The sequence below is a fragment of the Castor canadensis genome, chromosome 1 (assembly GCF_047511655.1).
Source record: "Castor canadensis chromosome 1, mCasCan1.hap1v2, whole genome shotgun sequence".
In the NCBI taxonomy this organism is placed as follows: Eukaryota; Metazoa; Chordata; class Mammalia; order Rodentia; family Castoridae; genus Castor; species Castor canadensis.
The window spans coordinates 126523794-126540741 of record NC_133386.1 but is presented as its reverse complement, the minus strand read 5'-3'; the positions used below and the strand labels follow the sequence as shown (position 1 = coordinate 126540741).

At 34.4% G+C, this 16948-nt stretch overlaps 1 protein-coding gene across 11 annotated transcripts in view; it reads right to left on the bottom strand.

The window, feature by feature from the left end:
- Positions 1–16948, bottom strand: part of Tenm4 (teneurin transmembrane protein 4) — a 2881475-nt gene that overhangs the window by 2681355 nt on the left and 183172 nt on the right. Inside the window, exon 2 of one of the 11 annotated variants that reach the window (XM_074081868.1) lies at positions 14102–14148. The exons of the other annotated variants lie outside the window; for them this stretch is intronic. The gene's annotated coding sequence lies outside the window, so the exon portion shown is untranslated. The remainder of the gene's footprint in view (positions 1–14101; positions 14149–16948) is intronic. 11 annotated transcript variants of the gene reach the window in all.

Sequence of the window (16948 nt, the reverse complement as noted above, 5' to 3'; positions counted from 1 at the left end):
TAGGACTCTCTCTGTATAGCTATCTTTACTTCAAGTTAACAAAAATATATGCCTTTCTTATTATCTTGTATGTTTTCTCTTCAACAAAATTGGAGAAGAGGGCAGAATAAATTCTTTCTGGAAGCGAGGGGGTTGGTGGGGAGAAGGAGGGACCAGGGGACAGGGGGAAGAGTTGGCCCAAATAATGTATGCACATATGAATAAATAAAAAAAGATGAAGTTTTACACTCCTGACTGTGTCAATCTAAATGACGAGTCTCCCTACTCAGCTGTTGGAAGGAGGGCTGTTTCTTAGGAAAAACCTCAAGTGAACTTTGATTCTAAATCAAGTTCTGCCACTTCTTAGGTCCATAATGTTAGACTACTGACTTACTTATTCTGAGTTAAAATTCCGTAAATGCAAAATGAGCATACTTACAGGGGTAGTACAGAATTTTTTGTGAAAATTAATGAAATAAAAACATGATATATAACCATTGAGTTTATCTTCCCTTTTGTAAATATCTAGAAAATATATCTATTAACATAAATTATGATATGCATTGAATATTACTGGGTGTCAGTCACATATGCTTTCTTTTGTCTTTTTTTTTGGGTGGTGGTGGTGGTGGGAACAGGGTTCAAACTCAGGGCTTTGCACTTGCAAAGCACTCTACCACTTCAGTCATATATATCCCATCCATTTTGTACTTATTTATTGATTGATTGATAGACGGTTGATTCAGAGTTGAGGTCTCATGAACTATATGCCTGAGCTGGCCTTGACTCCTGATCCTTTTGATTGCAGCTTCCCAAGTAGCTAGGATTACACACATGAACCACCATTGCCTGTCCATGTCGTCCATTTTCTATTAAGCAAACAGAGACTGGAACCTCAGGTGCTCAGATTTGTACCCTGTTCTACCCCTTAAAAGCCTAGAGCCCTTGGAAAAATGACAAAAGCTTATGAAATCCTCAAGCATGAGTTTAACATTACTAATCTCCTATATAATGGTATTGTTGAGGGTATTCATAAATTAATATGTAAAAGTGCTAAGAATATTGCTTAGCATGGAGTAAAACAGTGCTAGCTATTAGAGGTATAAACTAGTGTTGTTATTGTTTAACTAAACAAGAGTCAAAACAAGTAATGATCCCCTTCAATTGATTTCCTAAGGAATATGGAGTCATAAACAGAGTACCAGAAAATGTTATAATCATTCTATTGTCAGATTGAAATTGTGTGAAATGCTCAGTAAAGTAGTTAACAACTCTCATGTCAGGGACAGAGTCAGCATTTCTAGATCCAATCCCAAATACAGCATATTTTTAAGTGCCTACTCATACCTATTTCACAGAGGTAAACTCCTTAGGGCAAGGGCTGTAGCTTTTACTTGGCTTGTGAAGTGCTACAAAATCTTGACTGTTGGCAAAAGCTCATTCTCTAGAAATTGATGGGCTGACTGAGGTAAGCCTTTAAGTAACTTAGAGGGAGCATTTTAAAATCCATTTAGAAGCTATTTAGGGAAGTATGAATCTAAAGTCAAACTTGAAGCTGAAACATCCTATGAGGACTGGCGGGGAGAGAACCACAATCAATAAAGACCATTATCTTAAAAAGTCCAGAACATCATGAGCTTGGCTGAGTATTTTAATCCCTGTCTGGCAAGGGAGCAAAGGCAGATAGCAGAAGACAAAGAGCCCGGGGTCTCAGAGGGCTTCAGAGCAGAGAAAAGCTTTAAAATTCCCCTGCCAAGAAATCTCTTTGTCCCAGCAACACTCTTTTTCCCCTTTCTCACTTGTTTTACCCTACTGCCTCCTGTCCAGTTCCCATGCTTACTCACAAATCCTATTTAATTTAGCTTGGAAAAGGTTTGGCACATCAAGATTCAATTGGAAAATTATCTCCTCTATAATAGCTTCCCAGAGCTCTTAGCTTTGACCAGTGGTTCTCAAATTTGCATGTGTATTACTATCATCTGTGACAATTTCATATACCTGGGATTCAGTCCCAAAGATTTGGATTCATTTTATCTACCATATAACACTAGCAATGGGTTAAGTTTTAAAACGTTTCTAGTTGATTCTAATATGCAAATAAGTTTGGGTACCACTTTAAGTTCACTTGTCTCTCCTTTGTATGTCAGGTTTTTCCTGAATACGTCACTGGACTTGAGTGGTTTCTGCTATTTGTCTTTTAGAACTTCTGTTAGATTCATGAGTGCAGGTTACTCTCTTTTCTTCTTTCTTCCCAGTACCTGACCTGATGCTGATGCTGATGCTCAATATTTCTTATCTGAAATTATTCATTTATTCACTCTTTTATTTCTTGTATTTTTTATTCTTACTTTTTGGCATCTGTTGGTGTTTCATTCACTCATTTGGTGATATATTATTTGCCATGAATATTATACAGACATAGCAAGAATTTCTGAATGAATAAATGGATTATTATTTTTGTTCCTTAAACTCTGATGCTAAATTTTAGGAAAAAATAATAAGACATGAAAAAAGAATACCTCACAATTATATAAGATTTATATACACAGAGACACAAGTATATACAAATGCACATTCTATATACATACACATTGATGTATTTATATAGTGCAACTTAGAGGTTGAGAACACAGGCTCCTAAAACCAGACTGCCCATATTCATCCCCAGATCCACTAAGGGAGTCCACTAGGTCCATCTGTTCCATTTAACCTATCTGTTCTTCAGTATAGTCATTTACAAAGTAGAGGTAATAATAATAGTTACCTCATTAGATTGTTGTAGGGATGAAGTACAAGAATAAACACTATAAAATGATAGCCTGTATTATTATTCTACAGCTTCCCCTTTGTATTTTGTGCTATTTCACATTCTTATACATCCCTTTATGACTAGCTATGTTAGTCTGGGACAGACTGACTGCTCTCACATCTATCATACCACCAACATGTAGAGTCACAGAGAGGGTTTTAAATGATGCCCTGGAATTTTTCCATAGTGAATTGCTTGTTTATTCCATAGAATACCTGCTGTCACACAAAAATTAAAAAGGTAAAGGAAAAAAATGTTTCTTGTCAACGTAAAATCTTCCAGCCATTTGAAATAATTGTTATGAATTAGTGTGTTGTCTTTTCCAAATAGCAGTTAACATCTGTGCTTCAGACAGATGCTCACCATGTCTGATATAACTGCTCCCAATTATCCACCTATGCTTTATTCTATTTCTAGATTCTGTACAACATATCTTCATACAAATGTGAACTTATTCCTTCCAACTATTTCATAGTCAGAGAATCTACATAAAATTAACTTTTTAGCAGAATGGCATCAATAATAGAATCCTAGGGAAAATGTGTATCATATATTATTTAACATATAACTTGTTATAGAATATACATGTGAACATTTCATATGAATTGTACAAATCTCTTCACTGATCAGTAAGAGAAATAATTTATATATAGACTTATTTACAGAAGAACTATGTGTTTCCCTTAATGATTTAAGGTTTGAGACTCAAGAGTTCTTATTTCCTGCGGTCTCCCTTGACAATGTCTAAGACTTCTTTCTGAATCACAAAAAGATCCCCAAATTTGACACTAAATTTCATGATATATTTCTGAAACTGTCCAGTGTAGAATGTCAACAAATCTCAGTCAATAAATCTCTGTCTTTTTTATGATCTAGTCCTAATCTCCACTGAAAAAAATGTTAATATTTATATAATAATTATATAAGAATTTTGCTTTTTTTCTGCCTCTGGATAAAGTAATTATTTGGGAATAATATAATCCAAGCAGTACAGGAAACATAGTAATTCTTAATTTTATGTTTTAATTTATGGAAAACTCTAATGCACTTAACTTTGTGGTACCATTTTAGCAAAATGATTTCTCCAAAACACAAGGTTTTTATCACTAAAATATAATTATATGTCAAAGAACATTTCCTAGTTCATTATTTTTGTGCCACCATGTATAGCCTGATCCTAGGACATGGCAGTTACGCAAGAAGGATTTGCTAAATAAACAAAATAAATGATATGGTGGATTTATTTCCAACACTCCTCATGTTGCTTTGAAGGGCATTAGTTAGGGTCATCTTGGAGAATGATATAGGAAAACAACAAAATGCTTAAAGTGTTAGGCCAGCATCAATGTTAGTTCCAGACCCGTGCATCACATTAACTCCTCCAGCACCTCCAGTAAAGTGAACACTGTGAGATGCTGATCTGTGAAAATACATGCAGACTTTAGCACCAAGTTGTATTTGATGTAAATGATTATCAGTACTCCAAATATATTCCAGTGAATATATTTCAAAAAATGGTCTGCACAAACTAATTACCATTCATTCAACATTCACTGAATGTCTGCCAGCATTTGAATTCTGTGCCAGGACTGGGTAAATAGAAGTGCACAGAAAAGAATTAAATATACTCCTTCTTATTAAAACGTTTCACAATTTCATCTGGGAAAATAAGTAGTTTGATAAATTGAGATACTGAAGGACATAAAAGTAGAAATTGTATGAAAGAAGAGAATATTTATACAATGTACAAAATTAGAATGGACTTTATTAAAGTATAATTTGTTATCTCATTCACAAGTTATAATTAGGAAATAGATATAAAACCAACATGTGGAAATCATTGGTTGTATGCCTTATTTGATGTGCAATAGTATGTTTAGCACAGAAAATTATGATAGGAAAAAAATCTATGCCTTCAAGAGATTTTAAAATGTAAGAGAAGGCAAATACTAGGAATAAAGAATTGGGGAAAAGGCAGATTAAATTTGTACAGTAATTTATGCCATGTGAGTTCTATTCTGAAACTTCTTAGCAGGATTATTCAGCACGCATAGCACACTTTCTATTCAAGTCCCTATAATCAGAAACACAAAACAAGTACAGATGTGCATATGGGAATATGGGAATATATAGCTGGAAACATGTACAGTGGAGTAAGTCCCTACTGGTCTAGGGAGGGTTGAATGAAGGGAATTTGTGGCTGAATCACACTAGATTGTTGAGAATCTTGCCACTATGTTAAGGAGGTGACATTGTATTCTGAATCTTATTAAGATTTGATGTGGTAACCCTGTGTAGGTTAGAATAAAAGACAGAAAGTCTTTCAGAGCTTACAAATTAGGAGTTGTCAAAATGAACATAACTGGGATTTTTAAAAGACCCAAACTAGGTTGGTTGAACACACAGGAGACATGGGAGATACTATAAGGGTAAAATCGCAGTTAGATTTGTCACCTCTTATTCATTTGTTCTTGATTAATGTGATGATTACCAAGGAGAGTGTGAGCATAGACATCCATAGCATTTATCATAATTACTCTACTGGAGCCATAAATATAGTAAGCCAACTGAATTAATATTTTATTTTCATGCTAATCCATATAAAATCAAATATACAAACCTTTTACTTTCAATTTAATTCACCTTACTTTAGCAAAAATTTTGACTGAATAATGACCTATATCCAAATTCCTGGGTCTGACTTTATTTCTGCTGAGGACATGTCACTTGTCACATGTGAGTTCAGGTTTTCTAGGATGCTGAAAGAATAATTTAAGAATGTACAGCTCTGGAGAGGCCCTAAAAGAAGAATTTGCTCCAAAAAATAGGATTTGTTGATTTTAGCTTATGTTTTGTGAATTCACACCATAAGTTCAGCAATTCTTCTCATTTAGGGGAAATTTTCTTGAATCTTGGTGACGTTTTTTGGATGCTGAAAAAGAGTAGAGAGGAAAGCAATAGTAGTAGACTTTTAATATGGTAGCAATGTAGAGCCTACTTCTCCATGCCACACCACATTTGATTTCTCTTTAGACTATCTCAAGAGACAGTTAGCAAGACTTTTTCACAATGACATAACATCCTTATCAATAAACTTAAACTTTACTGACATGCATCCCAATTTAATCTCATTCCCTCTTGTTAGAAATAATCAGATTTCTCCCCTTGGCAAAAGCAATATTCCCCCAGACACATTATTTATGAAGAACTGGAAAGTCTTTCATAATTTGCTTCCATATAAAATACTTCATAAAGGAGGAAAATATAAAATGTGTATCTATTTGGAATACAACAGAATAAGCACTGACACACAGAGCTTATTATTTACACACAGAAAATGCACTGACTCTGTAATTTGAGTGACTCGCATGCCCTAACAATATTAGGCTGGTTTGACAATATGGTAGACCTGGTTCTGCTTCCACTGAAGCATCTGACAAGTGCTCCACTGGAGAGGAGCTGCACACAGAGCCTCAGTGGTGCTGAGCCCTGGATAACAATCTGGTTGTGGTGAAGATGATCAGTTCTTCCTAATGACTATGAACACAGAAGAGTGGCTATTGCTACCACACTGCCTTACAGAGAAGAGTCACACCACTCTTGCTTAACACCGTGTAGCTTACCAGCACTTTGTTATTTGTAGGTTTCATGCAGTTCTCCCAAAAACTCTTAGAGAGTAATAATATTTTTTTGTCTCTTACTTTTCAAGGAAAAAAGTGAACTTGCGGTTCGCATGAATTACATTGAACATGCATTGAGACATTTAATTGGGGTCAGAAACTGTGTTAGATTAGAGTTAAGAGACATAACACATCAATAACAAGTTTTTATGTAGTAATAATGTCAGTCTTTTACCCATGACATGTCAGAGAGCAGGTAGGACCTTCTTTCATGCTAATGGAACAGAAAAGATGGTTGTAGCTACAAGAAAGCTTGCAGATTGTATGTTTTATATGTTAAGATATGGAAGAGAAGGCCCCTTTTGGGGGACTTCATGTGGCCATTTGTAGAGAATGGTAGTGGTGGTAAGGGAAATTTGATGAGATGAGTATGTGATAATGATATAGACAGCCTTTCCCGTTATATTTTAAGTTTCAGTTTGTGTGCCATTTCTAGAAAGACTTCCCTCCTTCCAGAAGCCTTCCTACAAACACTCTCCTACATATTACTTAAGTCCTCAAACTCAGTTCAGTGTCCTGTTTGTTTCTTTACAATACTTAACATCATATAAACTTGTTAGCTTCCTTGCTTATCATTGTTTTTCCTGGTGATTAGTTGGCTTAGTTGGACAAAAGATGCTAAATTTCTTGCTCATAACCATGCCTAACATCTCAAACCGTGGGTGTGGTGGGGCATTCATTCCTTCAGTTCCGGTTGCTTGGAGGATGAAGCAGAAGGATGATGAATTTCAGGTCAGCCTGAGCAGTATAGCAAGATCCCATCTTAAAGAAACAAACAAATATGTAAACTGTCACTGGACTTCAAGAGATATTTCATAAAATAATCAGTGATTGTAGAATGAAAGTAAAAAGAAGATGCAGAAGAGATTCTGTCTTGATTAAAGGACAAGTCAACTATTGGCAGATGAGGAAAATTACGTTGGAGGAAATATGAGCTTGGCTAAGTCAGAGAAGAGGTAGAATGGAGGCAGGAAAATCAATAGCATTCAAAATTCAATTGAAAATAGCACTGAAAATTCTGCTGCATAGCCTGGTGATATCATCAGGGCAGTATCCCCTAGAGCCAACCACAACCACTCTGAGCCTAGAGTTACTCTGAAAAGGATTTAGCCTTAGGTGATTCATAGAACTAACCTCTTAAACAACATGGCATCTCTTTTATTCTCCTGTGGCACCTCTGCAGGAGATCTGTGCATATTGCTTTGTTTTTGTCTTATACATATACTATATTTGTGTTCTTTCCTCTTCATGTCTATAATTCCAGCACAAACGAGAGCAGTGGGAGTGGAAATGACTACTGAATTTAAAAGTTTTGTTTGTTAACAGATTTAAAGTAACATTTGGCCCTCTGGAGTTGCATAAAGGTGCCACGCTAGGCAGATATTTCTATGAATTGCTGGACAAGAGTTATTCTGGTCCATTTCTTCCAAATCACCCAGATCAAATTGTTTCCATACTCTTCTCTTTTCATAGTAATTTTTATGACTTTCTAAATCTTTCACTTGGCTGCCACAGGTTTGAGACAGATAATACATTTTCTTCTTTTTTTCACTTTCCTGATCTAAGTGGCCAGCCTACAGGAGACAATAAAACAGGCTATGAATTCGTGAGTTGGTTTCCATTCATAGGAGACATTAAATGCTACAAGATTGATCAGATTTCACATCACCAATCCCAGGGGCTCTGGCAGTGCTGCAGATAATTATTTAATTTATACCTGTAAATCACATTTGGATCATAAAATTGCAGTTGGATGACTACATGGAGCAAACATGTAATTAAGATTAGAGTGCCCACAATGAAGGTGACAATTACATATGACCATTACTATTCTGACTGTGTAGAACAAATTGAAGCTTTAGAATTCTTGAGTTGTTAAAACTTTCTAAAGTCATTTAACACTCATTAATAAGTCCTGCTAAATAAAAAACAATTTTTGATATTTACCATAAAGATTCAAATTTGGGAAAAAACAATATTGTGCCTTCTTGTAAAATGTTTGGAGTTTAAAGTGAAACTGTGAATGCAAATAATATATGACTGCTTATTAGTGAAGTATACTTATAGTGGTGTCCTAACTGACTTGAATGAAAGTTTAAATAAGACTGTGTTTCCTTCTCTGTGTCTATTTTCTCCCCAAACAACACTTTAATGGGGGCTATTATTTTCTTATGTCTCTAACATCAGTGTCAGAGCAGTGCCAGGCATGTCTTAGATGGTACCAGGCTTGAACTCGGGGCCTACACCTTGAGCCTTCCATCAGCCCTTTGTTTTGTGTGTTAGGTATTTTCAAGATAGGGTCTTGCAAACTATTTGCCCAGGCTGGCTTCAACCCATGATCCTCCTGATTTCTGCCTCCTGACTAGCTAGGATTATAGGTGTGAGTCACCAGTACCCAGCTGAAAATAGCTCTTAATTGAAATCACTGTAATAAAATGTTTCCAATAGGAGATTAAGCAATCACACAAGGCATATTTACAAAGGTTTTGAGAATATGAAGAAAATGCTTGGTTATAAAATTATATATTAAAGAGAAAATCATCACAAATATGAATTACATTATAATATGTGGATCTTTCTTCCCTAGGTAATTTTGTTATATTTGACTTTTTGTTCTCTCTTACAATTTTTTAACTTCAGTCTTGCTTGATTACAATGTTTTCATACATTTATAACAATGTTCCACTCTATAAGTATCAGCTTGTGATTTGGTCTTTATGAATATTGTAGAATTAATATTGCATAAATTAATAAAGTGTTCCTTACTGAGGCACAAACTTTATGAATATGAATATAGTGAATATTCTTCTACAATATGTTCTGAGAAAATAAATAATATATTTCAAAGTTCTACATCTGAGAAAAGATAGCATTTTCAAGGAAGCCAAAAAATGTAAAGCAGAACAAAAATGACAACAAAAATAAATCTAAGTCATTTGTCATCTCTAGAGTCTATTTTATCGGTGAATCTAAAATGACAAACACTCTAGGTCACACAGTTCTCAATGCAATAATTGTTACTGGCAGTTCTCCACCAGGAATATCTCCACCCAGTGGTTTATGTTGTAATGTTGCAATGTCCATTTATCACATGTTGGAATATCGTCTTTTTTTCAGCTTAAACAATATTAAATTTTAATTTTATTTTAATTGACTAGTATCATACATATTTATGGGATACATGATGATGTTATATATAGGAATGATTAAATTAATCTACATAATATATCCTTTACATCATACTTATTTGTTTGTGGTGAGAATATGAAAACTCTCTTAGCAAATTTGACATATACCATGTAGTATTATTAAGTGTTAACATCACTGCACAATAAATCACTGAAACTTATACCTGTGTAATGGAAACTTTGCACCATGTTTGTGTTTTTGTGGCAGCACTAGGTCTTGAACTCAGGGCCTCACACTTGCTAGGCAGACACTCTACCGCTTGAACCATGCTAGCCCTTTTTTGTTTTTTCATGACCTTATACATTCCACTTTGATTTCTGTAGGACTTCCAAAATCTTGAATTGCTTTACTATAAACTATCTTCATGCCAAAGTATGAAGATCACATCCTTTAGAAATTTAAGGTAACCTAGGTAAACATGAAAGAAAATTATGTTTTAGAAACTGCTACTTTCATTGATATACTATATTGTTTTCAAATACTATCTCTTATCTCATCACTGTTCACTATAAAGTAATTAATATATCTTGTGGCAGACAAATTTCTCCCCCAGAGATCCCCATATCTATAATCATAGAAAGAGATTCCAAGAATGATAAATACCATGTGCCTTTGCTGGTTCTGAAATATATGAGACTTCCCTGAAGGACCAGAGGAAGACCTCTAAGGCTTAAGGGGTGTCCAGCAAGAAAAAGTGACTTATATCCACATGCATAGAATCGAATTCTGTCAACACCCTGAATGAGTTTGAAAGTAGATAATTTTCATATTCCTCTAGAAAACAGCCAGCAAGCACAACCCTTCAACTTCAGACAGTGAGAAACTAAGCAAACCCTTGCTAGACTTCTGACCTACAGAAAAGCTGCCGAATTTGAAGTAATTTGTTACAGCAGTCAGAGGAAACTAATACATTTTCTTACTTTACAGATGCAGATGATTCTGAGACTAACAAATGGTTTTCCAAAGATAAAACCAGCTATGCATGCAATTATTACATTTCGCAGTATGACTGATTCCAAACTGACTTTTCTACCATACAACAATGGTAATACTTCATAATTTTGTAAAACAAACCAGTTTCTAGGCCTGCATCTTAGTATGTGCCTAGAATGTGAAGATGGCAATCATCAGTAAATATATAATAGCTAAATCACTCTGGTTGTAAATATTTGCTGCTTAGCAGACATTTTGCTGAGCACTTTACATTGTCATCAAGGCGAATGTCTGGAACAATGGTGTGAAGGTGGTTTTGACAGCATCTCCATTTCCCGATGGGAAAACAAAACTGAGACTGGAAAAGTCTAAATTACTTGGTAAAGGAAGTGGTACAAAAAGGACATGTACTCAGCTTTCAGTCTCCAAAGCTGTATATAGCTAACCCTCTGTAACACTCTGGTAGAGGCCAGAGAGAGTAACGAATTGTGTACTTGAGAGTAAGCTACATAATCTTTGGCACACAGAAAGAAGTTAAATGGTAATTGTTGCTGGTATTATCATCACTGATAAGCAATATACTTTTTTTTTCGGAACTCTTAATATTAATTAATATTAATTAATTAATTAATCTAGATATTTTACATAAGCTCAGTTATTTCTCTCAGAAGCCTTGGTACATTGGTTATTGTGTCTAGTTAGGGAAACTAAAATTGAAGTTTAAGTAACTTCTTTGAGAATATACAGCAAGTAAATGGCAGAACAAAATTTAAATTCAGCTCTGTATGACTCCAAAGACCCATTTTTTCAATTTCAAAATCTTGAATTCCAGTAATTAATCAGAAAAAGTGAAGATGCAGGTTTCCTCCTGAATGGTGCATTTAGGATAATGTTGATTTTGAACATAAAAATAATCCACTCGGCCCTCCTAATGTCCCAAGCAAAAGACTGCCTTTTGAAAACTAATTTTATTTTTGATTAACACATGATATTAGTTCATATCTGTGAGGTACAATATGATGTTTGGATTCATTTATACATTGGATGATGAATAAAATTAAGTAATTGTTGTATCTGTCACCTTAAACTTTTGTCATTTCTTTATGGTAAGTAATTTCAAAATCTGCTCACATTTTGACTTATATAATGCACAATTGTTAACTTTATTCATTCTCTTGTGCCAGAGAACACCAGAACTTAATTCCCAGCTAACTATAACATTGTACTCATTGACCAAACTCTTCCTTCCTTCTCTTCCTATTACCAGAGGGTAATTTGTATACTACTCTCAAGACTGTCAGATCAGCTTTTCAGACTCCATGCATGGATGAGATCATGCAGTATTTGTCTTTTTGAACTTAAATTATGCCTTTAACATATGGGTTCACCCATGTAATTTCAAATAACAGGATTTCATGTTCTTATGGCTGAATAACATTCCACTCCCTGTTTTATTTATTCACTCCACATTTTATTTATCCATTCATGTATAGGTGGCAGTTTTGTTAATTCTGCATCCCTTCTATTATGAATAGGACTGAAATAAACATGGGAACTGTGGCAACTTTTTGACCTGTTGATTTCATTTCCTTTGCATATATACATAGTGGCGGAATTGTTGTACCATGAAGTAGTTTTATTTTTTGCTTTTTGAGGAACCGCCACACTGTTTTCCATAATAGTTTGGCTAATTTAAATTCCACCATATTTGAGCCCAAGAATGAGGAGGATAATCTTGACATTCCCTAGAGACTTCTTGAAATGTCCTGTGTTTGAAAGACAGGTTGTTTTCTCTAATTCCTTCAAATAATCCTGAAACACAGGAATGTAGAAGGGCATGTTTGGAGTCAATATATATTTTTTTGTTCCTTTAGTGGTACTGGGTTTGATTCAGAGTTTCACAATTGCAAAGAAGTTGCTCTACCACTTGACCCATAGGACCAGTCCATTTTTTTCTGATTAGTTTGGAGATAGGGTATAACTAACTGCCCAGGCTGGGCTCAAACTTCCATTCTTCCCATCTCAGACTTCCATGCAGTTTCATTACATGAGCTACTGGCACCCAACAATACATCTTTGATGTAAGTTATTTCCTTGTGCAAGAGATGTGTGCATCTGATATGATTGCCCCTGAAAACAAATTATTGTACTATACATTTAATCAAAAACTTTCTTGAGAGCCCTTCAGACCTCCTTAGGAAACAAGATATTCTGGATCCTTAAGAGCAAATGCTCCAAAAGTTTTATTTTTGTTTCCTCTCTCTTTCTCTCCTAAGCTTGCACAAAACCATACTCTTAATATTTTCATAAACTGGCTCTCAACTTATAAAACATTGTTGAGCACTTACAAGTCTGTGTCTCACAGTAACACATTACCATTACTTCTTAGGTGAGGAGAGTTGCCTGAGGGAGACCAAGTCCACAAGACGGGGATTTCCCAGCAATGGGTTGTACCAGTCCCCACATCCTGGTCTCCCAGGTCCCAATCTCAAAATATTGCCACAATTCCACCAACAGTAATCAATAAACAAATAAAACCCAAAGCCACTTTCTTGATCAAATTTCTACATTCCTTATAGCACCACCTTCTAAACTGTAATAGTGTTGGTTCTGATTCTATTATGGTCATTTATGTGGCTTTAAGTTAACCTTAAATAAATTATCTCCTATTCAACATGTTGATGATAGACATCCAATAGAATTTATACATATCAATATAACACATTTACATTAAGGAAAGGAAACCAGAAGAAAACTCTGCCTCCTACCCATGTTATACATATATCTATGAATATATTAGAAGTGTTTATCCAATCAGCCAAAAGAGTTCAGCATTCTCAGTATAATACATTCTCATTTCTGGGGGAAATACTCAAAATATATGCTATTAATGGCCAAGTAATATCTGATTCCAAGGTAATGCTATCCTTATTGAAGTATGCTTTTATGATTAAAGTAGCATGTTTTAAAAACAGATGTTCCATTTCTAGATGAATCTATCATAGGGATCCTAGTTATTCCAAACAATTAACACATTTATTTATCTAAAACATCTGCATGATTCCTACTATGCTCAACTCAAGTTTTACATCCTCTGGATCTTTCCTGGTAATCTAATTTAAATGTCTCTACTTTGTTTCATAAAGCAACTGCTTTATACATGTATTAAATATTTTCTTATTTTAATTTTACAAGAACTTCTCTCTCATCAGGCTTAGTTTTTGTTTTTCCTTACTCATATTCCCAAATCTGAGCAGAATAATAATATTATGTACTTAATAAATTCTCATTCAATGAATCAGTATAGTTAAATAATTTTTATACATGAAGTATTTCATTATTAACTGGAATTTATATATAGTTTTGCTCAGATTGATATATAAGAATGGTTTCCAGCAGAGATTTCATACAGCTTTTTATCCAAAAAAAGATTTTTAGTAAAGATAAAGAAATTTGGCCTTTACCCATGAAAATGTAGATTGCTTAGGGAAAGGCCTTAGAGATTACTTACATAAAGTAATTGCTCACTTCTGTCCGTAGAGATGAATATGATTTAACCTGGAATATAAATGACATCCCTAGTTATGAACTGTCAACCTGAAATTGTAACTGGTTGGGTGGGAAGGTTGTGCTATAAGGAGACTAGTCAAGTACTTCTATCCAGTACCCTCATGACATTCTTCCAGGATACCAGAATGCGGAATATCAGATTTTTAGTTAATGTATGAGAATAAGCCCTTGAGGAACTTACAGCATAGTCTTAGAAATGCAAATAGAATGTCAGTTAAGGTTCAACATAATAGGCAATGAAATGCATGTATGCATAGATTGCTATGGTTACACAAGGGATAGAAACATATCCAACTTTTACAGTACTTGTTTTGGTATAATTCTTTCTCCATTTTTATGAACTATTTAATGCACAATGTTTAATGCTTTATAAGTTTTCAATACAGGTTAATTTCCTGCCTCCTCCCCTTTGTGCTCCCTTATAAGTTTCCAAATTATAACAAGTAAATAATAGATAAATAAATTGGTCTTCTTACTTTCTTCCCCTTGATCAACATTGATTTTCTTATTCTCAGGTAGGTACTCAGAAAACAGAGGATGGCTCAGTGAAAATATAGCTGAGGTCTCTTTTGGGTTACAACCAGTGTTTGCTTACTTTAATAATAACTGAATAATTGCTTGCAACAGATTTTGTTAATTTAGGATTAAATATGTTACATCAAAGAGTCACCTACAGCCAAATTGAAATGTGTTCTTTGATATCTGGTAATTAAAGGAGCACTATACTAAATACACTGAGGGAAATAGAGCTTCAGTTTGGGAAGAAGCCTTGAACACCCTGGGAAGAACACAAGAGTGACAAAGGGCAGCCCATAAATGTATACTTGTAGGTCTACCAGTTTGTTTGAAGATGGCCTTGCTGTCTCTTTTGTTCAGGACATAAAGGACAACCAGAATTCTCCCTTTCTTCAATCCACAAGGAAATTTGAAAAGATCAGAGATGAGCAGTGGGATACAACTAGCTTGGATACAGTTTACCTCCACACAGAACAACTGGGTATCTAGTTGTAAAAACTATGTTTCATTTCATAAATCAAAGTATCCAGGAAAGTGAGATGTCTTCATGATTTAATTGACACATGTACAGTAGAGAAAGTTTTCATTATCTATTTCGAAAAAATGGGTTAGCTGGTGTTCTTAGAATGAAAGAGAACAGCTTTTAAAGAAAGAATAGGTCTTTGGTTTACTATGTTACACCCTGACCCAAAAGACAACTATTCACCATGGCTCGAGTATTACAATCTCTCAAATGTATCATCAGGCAGGTTTCTTTTCATTGTTCATACTATATTTTTTCATTATGAAAATTTGTTTTAGAATATGCAATCCCAGAGAAAAGACACTATTTGACTATTTAATGCCATGTGGTTGTATAAACAAGGTCTGGTGGTCTATTTGAGAGATGGCTTGAGTGGGCCGTCTGCCAGGACTCTTATCCAAGTACTAAGTAGAGAAACATAGTTTGTGTTTTATATTAGCCTTCTGTGAAATTTTTCACTTAAAAAAACTTCTTAAGCTAAAAATATATTTGAAAACCTGTAGTGCAATGTGAAAAATTCAAACTACAGAATAAACACACCAAGGATCTCTAGTGAAACTATACCACTTGTTAATTATATGACCCTGCAAGTATATTTTAATTTGTTTGATCTTTATTTTATTCATCTATAAAGTGGGTATATTACCACCAATTTTACAAAGTTATTCATGAATGAAGTAGAAGGGAAATAGTATTTAGAGATGAACTTCCTGTTTAATTCTTGTCATGCAGTCAATATTACAAGAACTTTGAAGACACACATGGCTGAGTACATTTTGTGGGCATTTCTACTGTTCCGAAGAAAGGACTTCACTGTTACTCCTTTGCCAACCATTGCTTTATGGTATGGGCACTTACCCTCTAAGCACTGTGGGAGCAAATCTCATTTCCTCCTGGGGCTACTGCTCTCCACAGTCTAAACTTATAGGCACTTTCCTCTCCAAGTGTTCTAGCCCCTATAACTTCCAAAATTGGTTAGCGCTAGCTTTCCCTCAATCACCAAATACTGAGACAAATGCAAACTTAGCTAATCATTCAAAGAACATAAAAGCATAGTCATATTGGATGGATAACTCTAAGAGCCAAATGGGTAGTATAAAGACTATAGTTTAAAATGCTGTATCTTTGAAATCTCCAAAGCAGCTTTCAGCTATTCTTACTACATGCACAAAAAAGGATTGTTGTGTGAAGTAATAGATATCACTTGTTTACAATTACTTCACTATAAATGTGTGAATCAAAATATCCAGTCATATACCTTAAATATATGCAATAAAAATCAGCTAAAATTGTCTGTTGACAAAATGCTATATCTTCAAATCAAATACCTTATAAAATTTCCTAAATAATAAAATTAGTTGGATGAGGAGAATGATTGAATATATAAATAGATGGTTCTTGATAAAGTAATAGTTATGGAATTCCAAATATAAAACTAAACATTTATGAACAGGAGATAGTAATGCTTTATTTAAAGTATTTGTACTTAAAAGACTGTCAATTTAGATTTTCAAGAAGGGTATCATCCTGGAAGTGATTTAAGAAGACAATTATAGCTGCCACTTATTAAAAACTACTTCTGTAGGGAAGTTTAATAGTTGCTTTTTATGTAGAAATTTTAATGTAAATATTAACTATATAATATATGAAAGCACTAAGTATTAAGAAGGCTGAAAGAGATGAACTTAAAGGCAGTGTTCGGGATAAATGAGAGAAGATACTGAAGCTTTTTCTATAATCAATCAACAG